This window comes from Nipponia nippon, unplaced genomic scaffold (assembly GCF_047370975.1).
Source record: "Nipponia nippon isolate SJK-2023a ecotype South Korea unplaced genomic scaffold, ASM4737097v1 scaffold_13, whole genome shotgun sequence".
Taxonomy (NCBI): domain Eukaryota; kingdom Metazoa; phylum Chordata; class Aves; order Pelecaniformes; family Threskiornithidae; genus Nipponia; species Nipponia nippon.
The window spans coordinates 17,490,232-17,510,867 of NW_028262324.1; the positions used below are offsets into that span (position 1 = coordinate 17,490,232).

The 20,636-nt window shown below is 49.5% G+C and overlaps 2 long non-coding RNA genes across 9 annotated transcripts; both read left to right on the forward strand.

Moving 5' to 3' along the window:
* Positions 1–9,772: 9,772 nt before the first annotated feature.
* On the forward strand, positions 9,773–20,423 carry LOC148056587 (uncharacterized). Of its 8 annotated transcripts, XR_015703087.1 has the most exons (24): positions 10,655–11,660; positions 11,758–11,821; positions 11,915–11,962; positions 12,048–12,088; positions 12,168–12,210; positions 12,323–12,423; positions 13,438–13,490; positions 13,588–13,651; positions 13,745–13,792; positions 13,878–13,918; positions 13,998–14,040; positions 14,153–14,253; positions 17,078–17,129; positions 17,227–17,289; positions 17,379–17,426; positions 17,512–17,552; positions 17,632–17,685; positions 17,785–17,925; positions 18,875–18,927; positions 19,025–19,087; positions 19,163–19,210; positions 19,296–19,338; positions 19,416–19,469; positions 19,571–20,423. It is a non-coding gene; the product is annotated as an uncharacterized LOC148056587 (long non-coding RNA). The 8 variants fall into 8 exon arrangements; XR_015703093.1 differs by lacking the exons at positions 17,078–17,129; positions 17,227–17,289; positions 17,379–17,426; ... (7 more) ...; positions 19,416–19,469; positions 19,571–20,423 and adding exons at positions 9,773–9,817; positions 9,915–9,978; positions 10,072–10,119; ... (1 more) ...; positions 10,325–10,378; positions 10,480–10,580 and having other exon boundaries at positions 11,608–11,660; positions 14,153–14,249; XR_015703092.1 differs by lacking the exons at positions 17,078–17,129; positions 17,227–17,289; positions 17,379–17,426; ... (7 more) ...; positions 19,416–19,469; positions 19,571–20,423 and adding exons at positions 9,773–9,817; positions 9,915–9,978; positions 10,072–10,119; ... (1 more) ...; positions 10,325–10,367; positions 10,480–10,580 and having other exon boundaries at positions 11,608–11,660; positions 14,153–14,249.
* LOC148056588 (uncharacterized) lies at positions 14,360–16,099 on the forward strand. The gene is made up of 5 exons (XR_015703077.1): positions 14,360–15,310; positions 15,406–15,468; positions 15,558–15,739; positions 15,821–15,874; positions 15,978–16,099. It is a non-coding gene; the product is annotated as an uncharacterized LOC148056588 (long non-coding RNA).
* Positions 20,424–20,636: the final 213 nt, after the last annotated feature.

Consider the following 20,636-nt stretch of genomic DNA (forward strand, 5'->3'; position numbering starts at 1 on the left):
TTCCCATGCTCTGCCAGGTGCACAAGAAGCTGGGAGGGGGCACAGCCAGGACAGCTGACCCAGACTGGCCCCAGGGCTATTCCATACCATATGACATCATGCTCAGTATATAAGCTGGGGGAAGAAGGAGGAAGGGGGGGACGTTCGGCGTGATGGTGTTTGTCTTCCCAAGTAACCGTTATGTGTGATGGAGCCCTGCTTTCCTGAGGATGGCTGGACACCTGCCTGCCGATGGGAAGCAGTGAATGAATTCCTTGCTTTGCTTTGCTTGTGCGCGCGGCTTTTGCTTTACCTATTAAACTGTCTTTATATCAAGCCATGAGTTTTCTCACTTTTACTCTTCCGTTTCTCTCCCCCATCCCACTAGGGGGGAGTGAGCAAGTGGCTGTGTGGTGCTTAGTTGCTGGCTGGGGTTAAACCATGACAATTACCTTTGATGCCTTTATTTTTTAAGTATTTCTTCTCTTTCCTTAGTGCCGTCGCTTTTAAAATTTTTCTAGCCCTGTCTGCCTTTTATTTTGATACAGCTATTTTTAATTTTTTTTTCTCTCATAATCCTTTAGCTTTTAATAGTTTCTACTTTTATCTCGTTCACTGTCTTTATTTTATTTTTTTTTCTTCAGTGCCATCACTTTTTAAATTTTCTTTTATGTCTCTTTTGTGGTTCGCCACTGCTATTTTTAAATGTTTCCCTTATTTCCTTAATCACCTTTGCTGTTAATATTTTTTTGTCTACTTTTATCGCATTCATGGTCTTTATTTGTATACCTTTATTTTTTAATTATTTCTTCTCTTTCCTTGGTGCCATCCCTTCTTAAATTTTCTTTCTACGTCTCCATTTTAGTTTGCTGTCCCTATTTTTTAGCGTTTGCCTTCATTTCCTGAAGCCTTACCACTTTTTAAATGTTCTTTCTATGTCTAGTTTTTTCCCATCGATGTCTTTATTTCTAATTATTTCTTCTTTCCTTAGTGCCTTTGATTTTCAATTTTCTTCCTATGCCCCCGTTTTAGCTTGCTGCCCCTACTTTTTAAGTTTTTCTTCTATTTCCCTAAACTCTGTTGCTTTTAAAATTTTTTGTCTACCTTTATCCCGTTCACTGTCTTTTTTTAAAAATTATTTCTTGTTTTTCGTTAGTGTGGTCGCTTTTTACAATTTCTGTCTGTCTTCATTTGTTTAGTTCACCGTTGCTATTTTTTAATTCATTCTTGTCTTAATCCCTTGGCTTTAGAGATTTTATTTCTATGTCTACTTTCATCTAGTTTTCCATCTCTGTGTTTAATTTTTCCTGTTTGTCCTCTACCCAGTTGCTTTTGAAATTTTCTTTCTATATCTACTTTGATCAAGCTCCCTGTCCTTATTTTTTTAATAGTTTTTGGTTTGCTGCATACCCCATCGCTTTCTAAATTTACTGTGTATGTGTTGCTCTCTTTGTCACCCTGTCTTTATTTTGGAGGTTTTTCTCTTGTCTTTCCTAGTAGATGTGCCTTTTATTCTTTCTATGTCTAATTTTATCTCATCTGATGTGCTTATTTGTTCATTCTTTCCTGTCTGTCCTGCAGCCTGTGCTTCACTTTATGTATTTTCTTTGCACGTTTCAGTTTTAGATCACCGTCTCTATTTTTTCATTTTTTCCTCTCTTACTCGCTTGACTTTTCAAATATTGGTTCTATGTGTACCAGTAATCTAGTTTGCTGTCCCTGTTTTTAGTTCTCTGCTGACTGTCCTGCACCTCTTTGCATTTTCAAGTTCCCTTCTATGTCTACATTTACCAAGATCCCTATCCCTGTTTTTTAATTATTTCCTGTCCCATCCCTTTTGATTTTTTTCTCTCTCATCTTTTATTCAGTTTGCTCTATTTTTCCTGCTTTCCTTACCCGATCGTTATTTTAAAATTTTCTCTTTATGTCTCCATTTATCTAGTTCCCCTTCCCTTATTTCTAATACTTCCCTGTCACGTACGATGTTGCTTTTAAAATTTATTTCTATGTCTCCATTTATCTAGTTCTCTGTCCCATTTTTTGTTTCCTGTGTTTCCTATAGTCCATTGCTTTTTATTTTCTTTTTCGAATCTCCCTTTACATAGCTCCCTTTAACAATTTTTTAACGTTCCTGCTTCTCCGTCCTGTTCCTATTTCTCGCTCTGTCCATCTTACGTTTTCTATTTTTCTATTATTCTCTTAATTTCTATTTCTGACTGCCTCTATCCAGCTTCCTGTCACTTTTAAAAAATTCTTTGTTTTGTTTCCCTTTTGTAGTTTTCTCTCTGTCTCCCTCTATCCAGTTCCCTATTGTTGTTTTACAATAATAAAAATTCGTGACTTCCTCCTATCTCCCGTCAGCTGAGTTGAGGCACCGGTGCTGGAGAGGGGTCAGGGGAGGGAGGGTACATGGTTGGCCATTGCAGGAAGGGGTTTTAAAGGCAGCACAGGAGAGAGGGCTGTCTGGGAACAGTCACCTCTGGGCAGGTAAAGGGAGCAGGTAACTCTTCAGCATGATGGCAGCGTGCGCCGGGCAGGGCAATTCCAGGCTGCGTCTGTTGTTGTGTCGTTGGTGTGGTCTGTCTTCTGTGTCTTACACCTTCGTTGGGTCTCGATGTCATCTTTGGGCCCAAGGAGGACAGCATGGGCATCATAGCCATGGACGTCATTGTTAAAAATGTTAATATTTTCTGTCTCCTCTTATGCCCTTCGCTGTCTTTATTTCCCTGTATTTATGTTTTAATTATTTCTTGTCTTTCCTTAGGGCCGCCCCGTGTTAAATTTTCTTCCTGCACCTTTAGTTTGCTGTCCCTAGTTTTTAGTTCCCCCTCTTCTTTTCCCTAATGCTCACGGCTTTGCAAGTTTTCTTTCTATGCCCGCTTTTCTCCTGTTCACCGTCTGTAGTTTTGAGTGATTTCTTGTCCTTCCTTAGTGCGGTCGCTTTCTAAAATTGCTGCTTAAGCCTGTGTTGTAGTTCACCGTGGGTTGGTTCCTTCTCTCAGTCCTTTGGCTTTTAACATGTTCTACTTTTATCCCGTTTGCTGTCATTAGTTATGAATTGTCCTTCCTTGTCTTTCCTCGGTGACACCGCTTTTTAAATTTTCTTTTCCCTCTCCGTTTCAGTTCACTGATGCTATTTTTTAGTTTCTTCCTTATTTCCTTCATTGCCCTTCCCTTTAACATTTTTCGTCTCCTTTTCTCCTCTTCGCTGTCTTGATTTCCCTGTCTTCATGTTTTCATTATTGCTTGTCTTTCCTTGGCACCCTCGTTTTTGGAATTGTCCTTCTCCATCCCTTTACTTCCCTGTCCTATTGTTTCATTTTCCCATTTACTTCCCCAATCCCGGTTGCTTTTCTGGTGTTCTGGGTTTACTTTTCCCCCTTGGATTTATTGATTTTTAATTATTTCTCTTCCCTTACTGCCCTTGCTTTTTAAATTCTCTTTCTACACCTCCGATCTTGTTCATCATCGCTATTTGTTAATTTTTGCCTTATTTCTTCAATCAATCAATTTGTTGGTTCCTTTGAGTACCCCTGTGCTACTGTCACGATGCCTCCTGAGGTCTTAGATCTTCACCCCAGCATGCTTTTAGCTTCCTAAGCCCCCTTTCCTAAGATATCTGTTCCTAAAATATAGCATTCTTTTTCTTCTCTATTCCACGTAGGATGCCTCCTGAGACCTTTCTTGTGCTCCACAGGATTTTGGTAGCACTTCACCTCCCTTTCCAACTCTCTTATCCCTCCGAGCCTTTCATGACCCCTCTGGCACCCATTTCCCTGCCTCCCGGAACCTTTTTTGTGTACCGCAGCCCTGTTTTAGCTCTGTAGTTGACTTTGATCCTCTCGTTCCCTCAGAAACCTGTCCTCAGGTTTGTTTGTGCCTAAGAGCACTCTTGTCATCCTGCCTGCCCACCTAGGGTGTCTCCGTTTGGTCTCCAGCCTCCCGAGGGCATCTCTAGTCTGTTCAAAATCCCTCCAGACTTCCTTCTTATGTCCTTGAGCCTTCTTTGGTCTCTCTGGCCCATTCAGGACCGCTGTAATGGTGTCACGATGACTATCTGTGCCTTCGAGGTTGCCCTTAACACACTTTTAGCTTTTTAGCGGACCTCGCACCCCTCTTGTTCCCTCGGAAGACTTCCTGAGTCCATATCTGTGACCAGCCCAGTTATTCTGTTCTCTCTCCCTTCTAGCCATGCCTGTATTTGTTCCCTGGCTGTCCGATGACACGTTTACTTAGTTGAGATCCCCTATGGATTTAACCGTTGTGTCCCCAGTCCTTTTTCTGTTTCTCTGGCTCCCTCAGGACATTTTTTCTCCCGCTCACGATGCCTCCAGAGACCTTTCCTTATGCTCCATATCATTCTTGTAGTATTTTGAGCTGTGCAGCACTCATTTGTTTCTCTATGCTATCTAGGATTGCCGTGTTCAGTCCCCAGCCACCCAAGACCGTCTGTACTCTGCTCAGATGATCCCCTGAGTTCCTTCTTGTTGTCCCAAGCCCCCTCTTGTCCGTCAGCCCACCTCAACACCCCTCTCCTCACAGTCACGACACCTCCCAAGACCTTTCTCGTTCTCTATGGCACCTCATAGCACAGTATCGCCCTTTCCGTCTCTCTCTTTCAGAGAGAGCCTCCCGTCTTTCTTTGCTATACAGCGCTTTTTTGTCTCTCTGCCATCGAGGATGTCTTCGTTCAGTTCCTCTCTCACTTGATTGTCTGTAATTTGCCTAGATGTTCTCCTGAGACTCTAAGGCTCTCACTGTGTCTCCAAGGCTTTTTTTCTTACCCTGCCCACTCATAATTCCTCTACTCTCTATAATGATTCCTCCTGAGTCCTTTCTTGTACCCCACAGCATACTTTTAGCACTTTAGCTCCATTTAATTTTTTTTTTCCCCACACTTCAGAGCACTCTTATCTTACTCTTTGCCATTTAGGATGCCTTCGTTCAGCCCCTGGCCCCCTGACGACATCTCTGCTGTGTTGAAATGCCCCTCAGAGTTCTTAACTGTTATCTCTGAGGCTTCTTTGGTTTCTCAGGCCCCCTCGGGACTCCTCCGCTCCCTTTGTCGAACTCTCACGAGACATCCCGTACGCCCTAGAGCTCTGTTTTAGCTCGGCAGGGCACTTTGCACACCTCTTTTCCCCTCTGAACCCTTCCTGAGTCTGCCTCTGTTACCCCGGTCAATCTTTCTGTCCTCTCACCCATTTGGTGCACCTCTGCTCAGTCACTGGTCCCCAAGGACATCTGTACTTTGTTCAATTCCCTTTTGAGCTCATTGCATCCTTGAGACTTCTTTGGTCTCTCTGTCCCCTTCGGAACCTCTCTAATCCCCGTGATCATGCCTCTTGTTCTGTCAGAACATTTTCTAAAGCCATCTTTGTGCTCCACAGCAATCTGTTTGGTTTTTTTGTCTTATACTACACTTCTATTTGATAGCTGGTAATCCAAAGATGTCTATAATTGGCTCAGATCTCCTCTTGAGTTTTTCAGAGAAGGCGATAGCCTTTGTCTATTTTTATCGACACATTTCCTGTGGTGGCTTTTGTTATGTTTTGCAATTTATATTTGTTCTAGCTACTTAGGTTGCTTCATACACTCTCTGAGACTTTTTTTCTATTTCTATAGTTTTTTTTGTGGGTTTTGTCTTTTGGGACTCATCTAGTTCTATTAAGGGAGTCTATCAGAGAAACCATCGAGGTGACTCTGAATCATCAGTGATTTACGGTAAATAATTTACTTTGCACCCAGAGATATTTTTGAGGAGGGATTCTTGTGGGATCTAATTCTGCTTTGTCATTCAGTCCTATCTGGAATGTACTTCTGGTAGAAGTTAGGTAGCATGCGTGGTCTCGCTGGAAATGAAGTGTGACCCCATATAATTTTGTTTTTTTTTTAGCAGATAGTAACGAACATAATTTTTGATAACAATATTGCTATTGCGTTTAATGAGCTATTTTCCTACATAGCTTCATATGACGTCTATCTTGTTTTATCTACTCCCCAGAAAAATTGTGTATAATTCCCTACCTGGTCACGTTGCTGATGCAATAGATGCAGCTGTAGTAAAATAGTAGATTTTGTCATTTCCAGTAACTGTGACTTTCTCTGTTCGGCACTTTGTATGTTGCAAAACTAAGGCATAGGAGAAAACTCCCTGTTGTTCCTCCCGCAGGTTTTATGCCTTCTGGTGGTTTGCCCCTCCCCTTTCCCAGGTGAATGTGGGAAGGGTGCTGGGCGGGGCGCAGGGTATATGAGCTGCAGCCTCTCCTTAGGGACCTCATTCTGCTCCTGGGTTTCTCTTGTATCAGTAGTTTGTTGTTCCTTCAGTTGACTGCAGACTTTGACTTGCCACAGCAATTTGAGTAGGTGTGTTTTGATACTGAGAGAAGCAGAAGTGTTTGTTTGAGGTAGGGGCTTTGGGACTAGTCAAGGTTCAGCAGCATATAGAGTAAAAAATATAATTGTGTGCAGTTTTTTTTTTTTTTTACCTTAGCATTGTATTGGGTGTTCAGGAGTGGCAAGATAGATTAACAGTCTGAGTTTGGATTTTCTTTTGTTATTTTAAGTGTGTTGTATATTTTTGGAATTCCTGGTTCTATTGAAGATAGAACCTTGTTTTCTTCACTAGTTTTGCCGTGTGAGTTCTTGATGCTATCTCTTAATAGGACTGATGGTGAGATGATCTAGCAGGGGTTAAGGTGGGCATCTTGTATCCATCTGTATATGGAGTTTTAGCGTTTTTCAAGAAAGCAACAGGGACATAAGGCATAATGTCTTTCAGGGTACGGAACGGTTCATCAGCTTTCTTGATTGTTGACAGAGTACCCCATTGTCCCTAGAACCATTGCGGATTGCAGTAGGCCCCTCATAGATCATACGCATGAGGACTTCACTTATTTTGTGGGTCTGTAGCAGAGCCTGGAGTCTACAGGAAGATGAATGGTAAGGCATGCTCACAGAACATGAGGCACAGCTCAGAAGAGCAGCTCCCGAGGAGCGGCTGACATGGGAGCTTCAGGGGTGCAAATACAGGGTAGGAGCTGTTATGAAGGAGTGGCTTTCCTTCCCTGCCAGTTGAGGAGAAGAGAAGGGGTTTCTTCAAGTTTTGAGACCAGGGGATGGTTGGGTAAGGGAGGCAGGTTCACCAGCCTTTTTCAGATGGGTTGTGCAGTTTTATTTGTTTTTTTTTATCAGGTCTGTTCTAGATTTGTCTCTCTACAGCTGACAGGAGATAGGAGGAAGTCATGAGAGACGCAGCGTAAACTGTCCGGGCTTCCGCATTGCAACATGCTTTCTGAGATGAGACTTGTCTGATGTTTGGCCCTGCATTGGGTACATTAAGGTACATAAAAATATACCCTCTGGAACTCTCAGGTCTCTGCTCCTCTGTGCCTCTTACTTCATTCCCTGAGCTAATTTTTGCATCTGTCCCTTCACTGTCCATCAGGATGTCACAGAAATTGTTACTTAGAGGCATTGACTAGGCACTTATTTCCAGTGCAGGCTTGTGTCACTGTCTTCCCTTGTATTTCTTGGAGAAGAGGATGTGTATTTGTGCTGTTAACAATCTCCAGGGAAGGCTGTGTCTCTTATCACAGTCCTGGGTGGTATACCAGGTGGTATGACCAGGTTACGGTTTGGGTTTTTGGCTTTATTTTGAAGGTGTGAAGCCATGTGGGATACGGGCACTGGAGCTGACTCGGGCATGGTGAATGATGACTAGTGGGCTGATGTAGCACTTCATTTTCAGGTGTCGTATTGCGGGTGAAGCTTTAAGCATCCCTTCTTGTTTGGGTTTTACAGGCGGTACCCACACCTCAATGTGGCAACCCAGAAACTGCGGAGGCAGTGCCGGAAACCGGCCGAGGTGAAGGAGCAGAAGATGGGAATCGGTGTGGGAAGGCTCTCATCTTGGGTAGTATCTCAGCATGTGTTATTTGCCTTGATTGTTGCAGACAATGCACGTAGTGTCAGAGGAGCGAAGCGGGAATTTGCTGAGAGGTCTGAGAAGGTGAGGCGGTTGCGGGCCTGTTGGCACCTGAAAGTAAAGTATCCTGTGGCAAGTCGGTGAAGCTTTTCTCTCTGGTTTTGCAGGTTCCGTGTGGGACATCTTTGGAATCGGATGAGCATTGGAGGCGAGGCGGGAAGTAGAGAGGAGGAGCACGGGACTGCTGACATTTCACGAATGCAACGGTTATTTTGTGTCTCTTGGCATCTTAGGTGCCACAAGGAACGATGACCGCAGCCTCCGACTCTGGAATCAGCGTGAAGGAGGCGAGCGGAATTCTACGGTGCTTCCAAGGGCGAAGGTGGTGTGGAAGACGTCAGCGTCCACGGTCGCAATGCTTACTGCTGGTGCTGTGGGGTTTTGTTTTGCAGATGAGGAAGAGGAACCTGGTGACCACAGGAAAATATCAGCTAGCTGATGTGTGTGTTGTCAAGGATGGATGCAGACCCCTGGCCCTCTGAAAGATAAGTTGAGGGGCTGGTACTGGGAAGGGGGTGAGGAGACAAGGTTAGCCATGGCAGAAATGGGTTTTGAAAGGTAGAGCAGGGGAGAGGGCTGTCCGGGAATGGTCCCCTCTGGGCAGGTAAAGGGAGGAGGTTAGCCTTCAGCAGGATGCCAGTGTGTGCTGGGCAGGGCAGTTCCAGGCTGTGTCTGTTGTTATGCAGTTTGTGTGGTGTCTTCTGTGTCGTAGCCCTTCCTTGAGTCTCGGTGTCATCTTTGCGCCCAAAGAGGGCAGCATGTGCCTCGGGCGTCATCCCTACCACCTCAAATGCTTGCGCTTGTCAGCATAGTGCTGATAGGGCGCTTCTTTTCTGGCATTACAAGTGTATGGTGTGGATCGATCTGGTGTCTCGGAGGTTTCCAGGCGGTCCTCTTTTGCAGCATCGTTCTTGGCTGCGTGAGCAGCTCTGCTCTCTTGCCATCCATTTTTGCGGACTTGGCTTTGTTGCCTGTGTCCTTAGGTTCTTGGGTCTTGAAGCTGTGCTTGTTGCGCCTATGTCCTCTCCATTTTGAGAGTAACTTCTTGTTAGGGGCTGTAACATTCCACTCTCTTTCTAGGGCTGCCGTAGAGCTTCGTCACATTGCTGGCACGGTCCTGCAAGTCTTCTTCCTCTATGGCATCTTCTGTCTGTGTGTTGTTATTGCTGAGAGTTCTCCCTCATCTTTGAGGCACATTGTTTGTAGTGTTGCGTAGAGGGTAGTTCTGTGTGTGTGTGGCCTGGAGCTGCCCTGCCCGGGGGGTGTAGAGTCATGGGGTAGGTGGAATAGCCATAACAGTCTAAGGTTACTGCGTTGGTATGCCTAGAGTGTTGAGGCAAAGGTCATACAGTCATCTCGGACTGAGTAGCTGTTGGCAGTGGGTGAGGACAGCAATTATTGTAGTGTTAGGCAGGTGCTGAGGGGATGTCTGTAGCAGTCTCTGGGAGGCAGCTAGAGTATAAGCTTGCTCATTCTGCTTGAGTGGAATGAATCTCAAAGATGTTAAGGCTTGTATGCGTAGGCCTTAATATTTGAGTTATGTTTCTTTCCATAGTAGCCTGTAGGTGGTATTGCTAAATAAGAACAAGACCTCTAGAATTGTTAAGGTGTTGCTCAGCATCCAGGTGACTTGTTTGGTATTATTTGATTTGCAGATGCAGAAGGATGAGCTGTCCAGTGTGACAAAAGAGGCAAGGTCAGCGCTGTAAGAAGGTGGGTTGGTGTGTGGTGTTAGAAGGCAGATGTAACTGGTAGCTATTCTACTGCATTATGGTGTTTCTATCTTTTTCTTGTGAAGGTTCCAAGCGAGGAGCAACGTGGACTATGGGCCCCCGAGCTGACTCGGACAAGGTGAGCGGGGATTGGTGGGCTGAAGGAGTGGTTATTGGTCAGGTGTTGTGTGCGACTGGTCCAGTTCTAAGCGGTCCCTGTTGTTTGGGTCTTACAGGTGGTGCGTCAGCCTCCAAGGGGCAACCCAAATTGACGGAGGTGGGGCAGGCAAGCTGTTCAAGGTACAGCAGGCTCAGAAGGGGATTGTTTGGTGTGGGCAGTCTGAGGTTTTGGGTAGTATTTCAGCACGTGCCACGCTTCTCTGGTTTTTGCAGGTGCTGTTTGGAGGGTCAATGCTGCCTGCTGACGAATGGTCCTGGAAGGTGAGGCGGTGGTGGGCTGGGTTGGCGTCTAATAGCCAAGTATTGTAAGGCCACCGAGTTGCAGTGTTTCTCTTTGGTTTTGCAGGTTCTGTGGGGGCCGCCTTTGGAAGCGGAGGAGCGTTTGAGGTGAGCTGGGTAGTAGGGAGCGTGGGGCTGGTGATTTCTTGCAAGCGCACAGGTAACTTTCCGTCTCTTTGTATCCTAGGTGCTGGAAGCGACCACAGACACAGCGTCTGACTCCGGAATAGGTACGGAGCTGGTGAGTGGCACGCCTTGGCGTGTCTGAGGTGGCGGATGTTATGTGAAAGCTCTGTGTTGACTGATGCGATGCTGACTGTTGGCATTGGTTTTGTTTTGCAGGTGGTGGAGTGGAACCTGGCGACAGCAGGATGAATCTAGCGGGCCGAGCGTGGTTTTCCTTGTCCAGGATAGATTTGGACTCGTGGCCATCTGCAAGCTAAGTTGAGGCTGTGGTGCTGGAGGGGGTCGGGGGAGGGAGGGTACGAGGTTGGCCATTGCAGGAAAGGGCTTTTAAATGAATGTAGCTCAGGGGAGAGGGCTGTCTGGGAACAGTCCCCTCTGGTCAGGTAAAGGGAGCAGGTTACTCTTCAGCTTGATGCCAGGGTGTGCCGGGCAGGGCAGTTCCAGGCTGCGTCTGTTGTTGCGTAGTGTGTGTTGTCCGTCTTCTGTGTCTTAGGACTTTGTTGGGTCTCGATGTTGTCCTTGCACCCAAGGAGGGTAGCACGTGCCTCAGGTTTTGCGATTCGGGCATCATCCCTAGCATCTTGAACGCCTGTATGCGTCAACGTAGGGCCAATCGGGCGCTTCTTTCTGGCGTCACAAGCGTGCGGCGCGGATCGGTCTGGCGTCTCGGAGGTTTCCGGGCAGTCCTCTTTTGCGTCGTCATTCTTGGATGCGTGAGCAGCTCTGCTCTCTTGCCGTCCACTTTTGCGGACTGGGCTTTCTTGCCTGCATCCTTATCTTCCTTAGGTGTTGAAGGCGGGCTTCTTGAGCCTAGGTCCTCTCCGTTTGGAGAGTAACGTCTTGTGAGGGGCTGTGATGTTCCGCTGTCTCTCCGGGGCTGCCGTAGAGCCTCGTCGCATCGCTGTCACAGTCCCGCAGGTGTTCTTGCCGGACGGCATCTGCCGTCCGGGTGTTGTTCTTCTTGCCGAGAGTTCTCTCTCGTCTCTGAGGCATGCTGTTTGTAGTGTGCTGTGGAGCATCTGTGTGTGTGTGTGTGTGTGTGTGTGTGTGTGTGTGTGTGTGTTTGGCCTGGAGCCGCCCTGCCTGGGGGCGTGTAGGCTCAGGGGGTAGGTGGAATAGCGATAAGAGCCCGTGGTTACTGTGTTGCTATGCCTAGACTGTTGAGGCAAAGGTGGTATTGTCATTTTGGACGGAGTAGCTGAGGGATGAGATGGAAGATGTGATTGGTGGCTCTTCGACTACATCATGGTGTTTCTGACATTTCTTTTCTCTTTTAATGTGAAGGTTCCAAGCGAGGAGCAACGTGGACTATGGGCCCCCGAGCTGACTCGGACAAGGTGAGCGGGGATTGGTGGGCTGAAGGAGTGGTTATTGGTCAGGTGTTGTGTGCGACTGGTCCAGTTCTAAGCGGTCCCTGTTGTTTGGGTCTTACAGGTGGTGCGTCAGCCTCCAAGGGGCAACCCAAATTGACGGAGGTGGGGCAGGCAAGCTGTTCAAGGTACAGCAGGCTCAGAAGGGGATTGTTTGGTGTGGGCAGTCTGAGGTTTTGGGTAGTATTTCAGCACGTGCCACGCTTCTCTGGTTTTTGCAGGTGCTGTTTGGAGGGTCAATGCTGCCTGCTGACGAATGGTCCTGGAAGGTGAGGCGGTGGTGGGCTGGGTTGGCGTCTAATAGCCAAGTATTGTAAGGCCACCGAGTTGCAGTGTTTCTCTTTGGTTTTGCAGGTTCTGTGGGGGCCGCCTTTGGAAGCGGAGGAGCGTTTGAGGTGAGCTGGGTAGTAGGGAGCGTGGGGCTGGTGATTTCTTGCAAGCGCACAGGTAACTTTCCGTCTCTTTGTATCCTAGGTGCTGGAAGCGACCACAGACACAGCGTCTGACTCCGGAATAGGTACGGAGCTGGTGAGTGGCACGCCTTGGCGTGTCTGAGGTGGCGGATGTTATGTGAAAGCTCTGTGTTGACTGATGCGATGCTGACTGTTGGCATTGGTTTTGTTTTGCAGGTGGTGGAGTGGAACCTGGCGACAGCAGGATGAATCTAGCGGGCCGAGCGTGGTTTTCCTTGTCCAGGATAGATTTGGACTCGTGGCCATCTGCAAGCTAAGTTGAGGCTGTGGTGCTGGAGGGGGGTCGGGGGAGGGAGGGTATGAGGTTGGCCATTGCAGGAAAGGGCTTTTAAATGAATGTAGCTCAGGGGAGAGGGCTGTCTGGGAACAGTCCCCTCTGGTCAGGTAAAGGGAGCAGGTTACTCTTCAGCTTGATGCCAGGGTGTGCCGGGCAGGGCAGTTCCAGGCTGCGTCTGTTGTTGCGTAGTGTGTGTTGTCCGTCTTCTGTGTCTTAGGACTTTGTTGGGTCTCGATGTTGTCCTTGCACCCAAGGAGGGTAGCACGTGCCTCAGGTTTTGCGATTCGGGCATCATCCCTAGCATCTTGAACGCCTGTATGCGTCAACGTAGGGCCAATCGGGCGCTTCTTTCTGGCGTCACAAGCGTGCGGCGCGGATCGGTCTGGCGTCTCGGAGGTTTCCGGGCAGTCCTCTTTTGCGTCGTCATTCTTGGATGCGTGAGCAGCTCTGCTCTCTTGCCGTCCACTTTTGCGGACTGGGCTTTCTTGCCTGCATCCTTATCTTCCTTAGGTGTTGAAGGCGGGCTTCTTGAGCCTAGGTCCTCTCCGTTTGGAGAGTAACGTCTTGTGAGGGGCTGTGATGTTCCGCTGTCTCTCCGGGGCTGCCGTAGAGCCTCGTCGCATCGCTGTCACAGTCCCGCAGGTGTTCTTGCCGGACGGCATCTGCCGTCCGGGTGTTGTTCTTCTTGCCGAGAGTTCTCTCTCGTCTCTGAGGCATGCTGTTTGTAGTGTGCTGTGGAGCATCTGTGTGTGTGTGTGTGTGTGTGTGTGTGTTTGGCCTGGAGCCGCCCTGCCTGGGGGCGTGTAGGCTCAGGGGGTAGGTGGAATAGCGATAAGAGCCCGTGGTTACTGTGTTGCTATGCCTAGACTGTTGAGGCAAAGGTGGTATTGTCATTTTGGACGGAGTAGCTGAGGGATGAGATGGAAGATGTGATTGGTGGCTCTTCGACTACATCATGGTGTTTCTGACATTTCTTTTCTCTTTTAATGTGAAGGTTCCAAGCGAGGAGCAACGTGGACTATGGGCCCCCGAGCTGACTCGGACAAGGTGAGCGGGGATTGGTGGGCTGAAGGAGTGGTTATTGGTCAGGTGTTGTGTGCGACTGGTCCAGTTCTAAGCGGTCCCTGTTGTTTGGGTCTTACAGGTGGTGCGTCAGCCTCCAAGGGGCAACCCAAATTGACGGAGGTGGGGCAGGCAAGCTGTTCAAGGTACAGCAGGCTCAGAAGGGGATTGTTTGGTGTGGGCAGTCTGAGGTTTTGGGTAGTATTTCAGCACGTGCCACGCTTCTCTGGTTTTTGCAGGTGCTGTTTGGAGGGTCAATGCTGCCTGCTGACGAATGGTCCTGGAAGGTGAGGCGGTGGTGGGCTGGGTTGGCGTCTAATAGCCAAGTATTGTAAGGCCACCGAGTTGCAGTGTTTCTCTTTGGTTTTGCAGGTTCTGTGGGGGCCGCCTTTGGAAGCGGAGGAGCGTTTGAGGTGAGCTGGGTAGTAGGGAGCGTGGGGCTGGTGATTTCTTGCAAGCGCACAGGTAACTTTCCGTCTCTTTGTATCCTAGGTGCTGGAAGCGACCACAGACACAGCGTCTGACTCCGGAATAGGTACGGAGCTGGTGAGTGGCACGCCTTGGCGTGTCTGAGGTGGCGGATGTTATGTGAAAGCTCTGTGTTGACTGATGCGATGCTGACTGTTGGCATTGGTTTTGTTTTGCAGGTGGTGGAGTGGAACCTGGCGACAGCAGGATGAATCTAGCGGGCCGAGCGTGGTTTTCCTTGTCCAGGATAGATTTGGACTCGTGGCCATCTGCAAGCTAAGTTGAGGCTGTGGTGCTGGAGGGGGGTCGGGGGAGGGAGGGTACGAGGTTGGCCATTGCAGGATGGGGTTTTTAAAGGTAGCACAGGGGAGAGGGCTGTCTGGGAACAGTGCCGTCTGGTCAGCTAGAGGGAGCAGATTAGTCTTCAGCTCGATGGCAGCGTGCGCCATGCAGGGCGGTTCCAGGCTGTGTCTGTTGTTGTGTAGTTTGTGTGGTGTCTTCTGTGTCTTACACTTTTGTTGTGTGTCGATGTCGTCTTTGCGCCTAAGGTGGGCAGGATGTGCCTGGGGCGGCATATGCCTCGGGTGCCATTCCTGGCGTCTCGAACACCTGTAGTCATCGGCATAGTGCCAATCGGGCACTGCTTTTCTGGCGTTAAAAGCGTACGGCGCGGATCGGTCTGGCGTCTCGGAGGTTTCCGGGCGGTCCTCTTTTGCGGCAACGTTTCTGGCTGCATGAGCAGCTCTGTTCTCTTGCCGTCCATTTTAGTGGACGGGGGTTTCTTCCCTGCATCCTTACGTTCTTAGGTCTTGAAGCCGGGCTCGTTGCGCCGACGTCCTCTCAGTTTTGAGAGTAACTTCGTGTTACGGGCTGTGACGTTCCTCTCTCTTTTGGCGGCTGCCCTAGAGGCTCCTCACATTGCCATCACGGTCCTGCAGGTGGTCTTGCTCGATGGCGTCTTCGGTCTGGGTGTCGTTCTTGTTGCCGAGAGTTCTCTCTCGTCTTTGAGGCCTGTTGTTTGTAGTGTTCTGTGGAGTGTTGGGGTGTGTGTGTGTTTGGCCCGGAGCCGCCCTGCCCGGGGGCGTAGAGTCAGGGGGTTGGTGGAATAGCAATAAGTGTCTGTGGCTAATGTGTTGCTGTGCCTAGACTGTTGAGGCAAAGGTTGCACAGTCCTCTTGGACTGCATAGCTGAGGTACTAGAGGGAACATGTGACTGGTGGCTATCTGACTACATTATGGTGTTTCTAACTTTTTCTTTTTTTTTTTTATTTATTTAATGTGAGGGTTCCAAGCGAGGAGTGATGTGGGATATGGGCCCTGGAGCTGACTTGGGCAAGGTGAGTGGGGATTGGTAGGCTGAAGTAGGGGTTATTTTCCAGGTGGTGTGTGGCTGGTCCTGTTATAAGCAACCCCTGTTGTTTGGGTCTTACAGGTGGTGCGTAAGCCTGCAAGAGGCAAGCCAAACTGACGAAGGTGGGGCAGGCAAGCTGTCAAGGTAAAGGAGGGTGAGATGGGGATCGGTGCGGGCAGGCTGTGGTTTCGGGCAGTATCTCAGCATGTGCCTTTTTGCTTGGGTTTCTGCAGGTGCCGTATGTAGGCTTGGAGGGATGCCGCCGCATGTCGATGAGCGGTCCCAGAAGGTGAGGCGATGGTGGGCCAGGTTGGCATCTAATAGCCGAGGATTGTATAGCGACAGAGTTGCAGTGTTTCTCTTAAGGTTTGCAGGTTCTGTGGGGGCTGCCTTTGGAAGTGGAGGAACGTTTGAGGTGAGCTGGGTAGTAGGGAGGTGAAGCATGGGGCTGGTGTTTTCTTGCAAGCGCAAAGGTAATTTTGTCTCTCTATCCTAGGTGCTGGAAGCGATGACAGCTGCGGCGTTGGACTGCGGAATGGGCAGGGAGCGGGTAAGCGGCCCACCACGGCGCATCTGAAGTGGCAGCTGTTTTGCAAAAGGTCTGTGTTGACTGATGTGATGGTGACTGTGATGGCTTTGGTTTTGTTTTGCAGAGGGTGAAGAGGAACCTGGCGACGGCAGGATGAATCCAGTGGGCTGAGTGTGGTTTTCCTTGTCAAGGATGGATTCAGCCTCACGGCCGTCTGCAAGCTAAGTTGAAGCACGGGTGCTGGAGAGGGGTCGGGGGAGGGAGGGTACAAGGTTGGCCATTGCAGGATGGGGTTTTTAAAGGTAGCACAGGGGAGAGGTCTGTCTGGGAACAGTGCCGTCTGGTCAGCTAGAGGGAGCAGATTAGTCTTCAGCTCGATGGCAGCGTGCGCCGTGCAGGGCGGTTCCAGGCTGTGTCTGTTGTTGTGTAGTTTGTGTGGTGTCTTCTGTGTCTTACACTTTTGTTGTGTGTCGATGTCGTCTTTGCGCCTAAGGTGGGCAGGATGTGCCTGGGGCGGCATATGCCTCGGGTGCCATTCCTGGCGTCTCAAACAGCTGTACTCATCGGCATAGTGCCAATCGGGCACTGCTTTTCTGGCGTTGAAAGCGTACGGCGCGGATCGGTCTGGCGTCTCGGAGGTTTCCGGGCGGTCCTCTTTTGCGGCAACGTTTCTGGCTGCATGAGCAGCTCTGTTCTCTTGCCGTCCATTTTAGTGGACGGGGGTTTCTTCCCTGCATCCTTTACGTTGTTAGGTCTTGAAGCCGGGCTCGTTGCGCCGACGTCCTCTCAGTTTTGAGAGTAACTACTTGTCCGGGGCCGTGACGTTCCTCTCTTCTTGTGGGGTTGCTGTAGAGCCCGGTTACATGACCATCACGGTCCCGCAGGTCTTCTTGCTGGATGGTGTCTTCTGTCCGGGTGTTGTTCTTCTTGCTGAGTTCTCTGTCTTTGAGGCATGTTGTTTGTTGCACTCTGTGGAGCCCCTGTGTGTGTGTGTGTGTTTTGGCCTGGAGCCACCCTGCATGGGGGGTGTAGAGTCAGGGGGTAGGTGGAATAGTGATGAGAGTCTGTGGTTAATGTGTTGCTATGCCTAGACTGTTGAGGCAAAGGTTGTACAGTCATCTTGGACTGAGTAGTTGAGGAATTAAAGGGAAGTTGTTATTGGTGGCTCTTTGACTACATTATGGTGTTTCCGACATGTGTGTTTTTTCTTTTTTTAATGTGAAGATTGCAAGTGAGGAGCAATGTGGGATATGGGCGCCGGAGCGACTTGGGCAAGGTGAGCGGGGATCAGTGGCCTGAAGGAGCGGTTATTTTTCAGGCATTGTGTACAGCTCGTCCACTGCTAAGCAACGTCTGTTGTTTGGGTCTTACAGGTAGCGCGTCATCCTCGAAGCAGCAACCCAAATTGATGGAGGCAGGGGAGGCAAGCTGTCGAGGTAAAACAGGGTGAGATGGGGATTGGTGCAGGCAGGCTGCAGGTTTGGGCAGTATCTCAGCATGTGCCTTTTTGCTTGGGTTTTTACAGGTGCTATTTGGATGGTTAATATCGCATGCTGATGAGCAGTCCCAGAAGGTGAGGCGATAGTGGCCTGGGTTGGTGTCTCATAGCCATGTATTGTATGCCCACTGAGTTGCAGTGTTTCTCTTTGGTTTTGCAGGTTCTGTAGGGGCTGCCTGTAGAACCGGAGGAGCATTTGAGGTGAACTGGGTAGTAGGGAGCATCAAGCTGGTCACTTCTTGCAAGCGCACAGGTAATTTTGTGTCTCTTGGTATCCTAGGTGCCGGAAGCGATGACAGCCATGGCGTCTGACTCTGGAATTGGCAATGAGCAGGTGAGTAGCACACCGTGGCACGTCTGAGGTGTATGTTATGTGAAAGGTGGTTGACTGATGTGATGCTGACCGATGGCATCGGTTACTTTTGTTTTGCAGATGGTGAAGAGGAACCTTGTGGCCACAGGCTGATTTCAGCAGGCTGAGTGCAGCTCTTTGTGTCGAGGATGGATTTGGACTCACAGCCATGTGCAAGCTAAGTTGAGGCTCCGATGCTGGAGGGGGGTCAGGGGAGGCATGGTATGAGGTTGGCCATTGCAGGAGGGGGTTTGTAAATGTAGCGCAGGGGAGAGGACCGTCTGGGAATGGTCCCCTCTAAGCAAGTAATGGGAGCAGGTTAGTCTTCAGCAGGATGCCAGGGTGTGGCAGGCAGGGCCATTCCAGGCTGTGTCTGTTGTTGGGTAGTTTGTGTGGTCTGTCCTCTGTGTCTTAGGCATTCCTCAGCTGTCCATGTCATCTTTGTGCCAAGGAAGGTGGTATGCGCCTCAGGTTTTGTGAGTCGGGCATCATCCCTAGCGTCTCAAATGCTTGTACCCATTGGTACAGGGCCAATCAGGCACTTCCTTTCTGGCCTTACAAGCATGCGGTGTGGATCGATCTGGTGTCTTGGCGGTTTCCGGGCGGTCCTTTTTTGCGGCGTCATTCTCGGCTGCGTCAGCAGCTCTGCTCTCTTGCCATCCATTCTTGCGGACTGGGCTTTCTTGCCCGCATCCTTACGTTCTTAGGTCTTGAAGCCGGGCTTGTTGTGCCTACAACTTCTCAGCTTTGAGAGTCACTTCTTGTTGGGGGCTGTGATGTTCCACTGTCTGTCCGGGGCTACCATAGAGCCTCGTCACATCACCATCATGGTCCCACAGGTGGTCTTGCCGGATAGCATAATTGATCCAGGTATCATTCTTCTTGCTGAGAGTTTTCTCTCGTCTTTGAGGTGTGTTGATTGTAGTGTTCTGTGGAGCCTCTGTGTGAGTGTTTGGCCTGGAGCCACGCTGCCTGGGGGGGTGTAGAGGCAGGAGGTATGTGGAATAGTGATGAGAGTCTGTGGTTAATGTGTTGCTATGCCTAGACTGGGGAGGCAAAGGTTGTACAGTCCTCTTGGATGGTGTAGCTGAGGGATTAGAGGGAAGATGTGATTCGTGGCTCTTTGACTATGTTACGGTGTGTTTAACTTTTTTTCTTTTTTATTGTGAAGATTGCAAGCGAGGAGCAATGTGGGATATGGGTGCCCAAGCTGACTCAGGCAAGGTGAGCAGGGGTCAGTGGCCTGAAGGAGCAGTTACTTTTCAGGTGTTGTGTGTGGCTGGTTCAGTTCTAAGCAGCCCCTGTTGTTTGGGTCTTTCAGGTGGCGCAAAAGCCTCAAAGCAGGAACCCAAATTGACGGAGTTGAGGGAGGCAAGCAGTCAAGGTAAAGGAGGGTGAGATGGGGATCGGTGCGCCAGGCTGCAGTTTTGGGCAGTGTCTGAGCATGTGCTTTTTGCAGGTGCTATTTGGAGGGATAACGCCGACTGCTGATGAGTGGTCCCGCAAGGTGAGGTGGTTGTGGTTTGGGTTGGTGTCTCATAGCCAAGTACTGTATGGCCATTGAGTTGCAGTGTTTCTCTTTGGTTGTGCAGGTTCCGTGGGGGGGCCACCTTTGCAACCAGAGGAGCCTTTGAGGTGAGCTGAGTAGTAGGGAGCACAGGGCTGGTGACTTCTTGCAAGCATATGGGTAATTTTGTGTCTCTCTATCCTAGGTGTAGGAACTGATGACAGCTGTGGTGTCCGACTCTGGAATAGGTATGGAGCAGGTGAGCGGCATGCCTTGGTGTGTCTGAGGTGGTGGATGCTGTGCAAAAGGTCACTGTTGACTGATGTGGTGCTGACTGACGGCATTGGTTTTGTTTTGCAGATGGTGGAGCGGAATCTGTCTGCGGGCTGAATCCAGTGGGATGAGTGTGGTTTTCGTTGTCCAGGATGGATTTTGACTTGCAGCCATGTGCAAGCTAAGTTGAGGCTCCCATGCTGGAGAGGTGTCAGGGGAGGGATGGTATGAGGTTGGTCATTGCAGGAAGGGGTTTATAAATGTAGTGCAGGGGAGGGGGCTGTCTGGGAATGGTCCCCTCTGGGCAGGTAAAGGGAGCAGGTTAGTCTTCAGCAGGATGCCAGGGTGTGGCGGGCAGGGCCGTTCCAGGCTGTGTCTGTTGTTGGGCAGTTTGTGTGGTCTGTCTTCAGTGTCTAAGGACTTTATGAGGTCTCGATGTTGTCCTTGCACCCAAGGAGTGTGCCATGCGTCTCAGGTGTTGTGATTCGGGTGTCATCCCTAGCATCTGCAATGCCTGTACCTATGGGCATAGTGCCGATCGGGCGCTGCTTCTCTGGCATTACAAGCATGCGGCGTCGATTGGTCTGGCGTCTCGGCGATTTCCGGGCAGTCCTTTTTTGCGGCATCATTCTCGGCTGTGTCAGCAGCTCTGCTCTCTTGCCATCCATTCTTGCGGACTAGGCTTTCTTGCCTGTGTTCTTATGCGCTTAGGTCTTGAAGCTGGGCTTGCTGTGTGTACATCCTCTCAGTTTTGAGAGTCACTTCTTGTTGGGGGCTGTGATGTTCCACTGTCTGTCCGGGGCTACCATAGAGCCTCGTCGCATCACCATCACAGTCTTCTTGCTGGATGGCATCATTGATCTTGGTGTCGCTCTTCTTGCTCAGAGTCCTCTCTCACCTTTGAGGCATGTTGTTTGTAGCATTCTGGAGAGACAGAGAGAGTGTGTGTGTGTGTGTGTGTGTGTGTGGCCTGGAGCTGCCCTGCCCGGGTGGTGTGGAGTCAGGGGGTATGTGGAATTGTGATAAGAGTCTGTGGTTAATGTGTTGCTATGCCTGGACTGGGGAAGCAAAGGTTGTATCGTCATCTTGGACTGATAACCTGTCAGTAGGTTGTGCTCATTTAATAATGGGTTATGGGGTTGAGCAGAGGCAT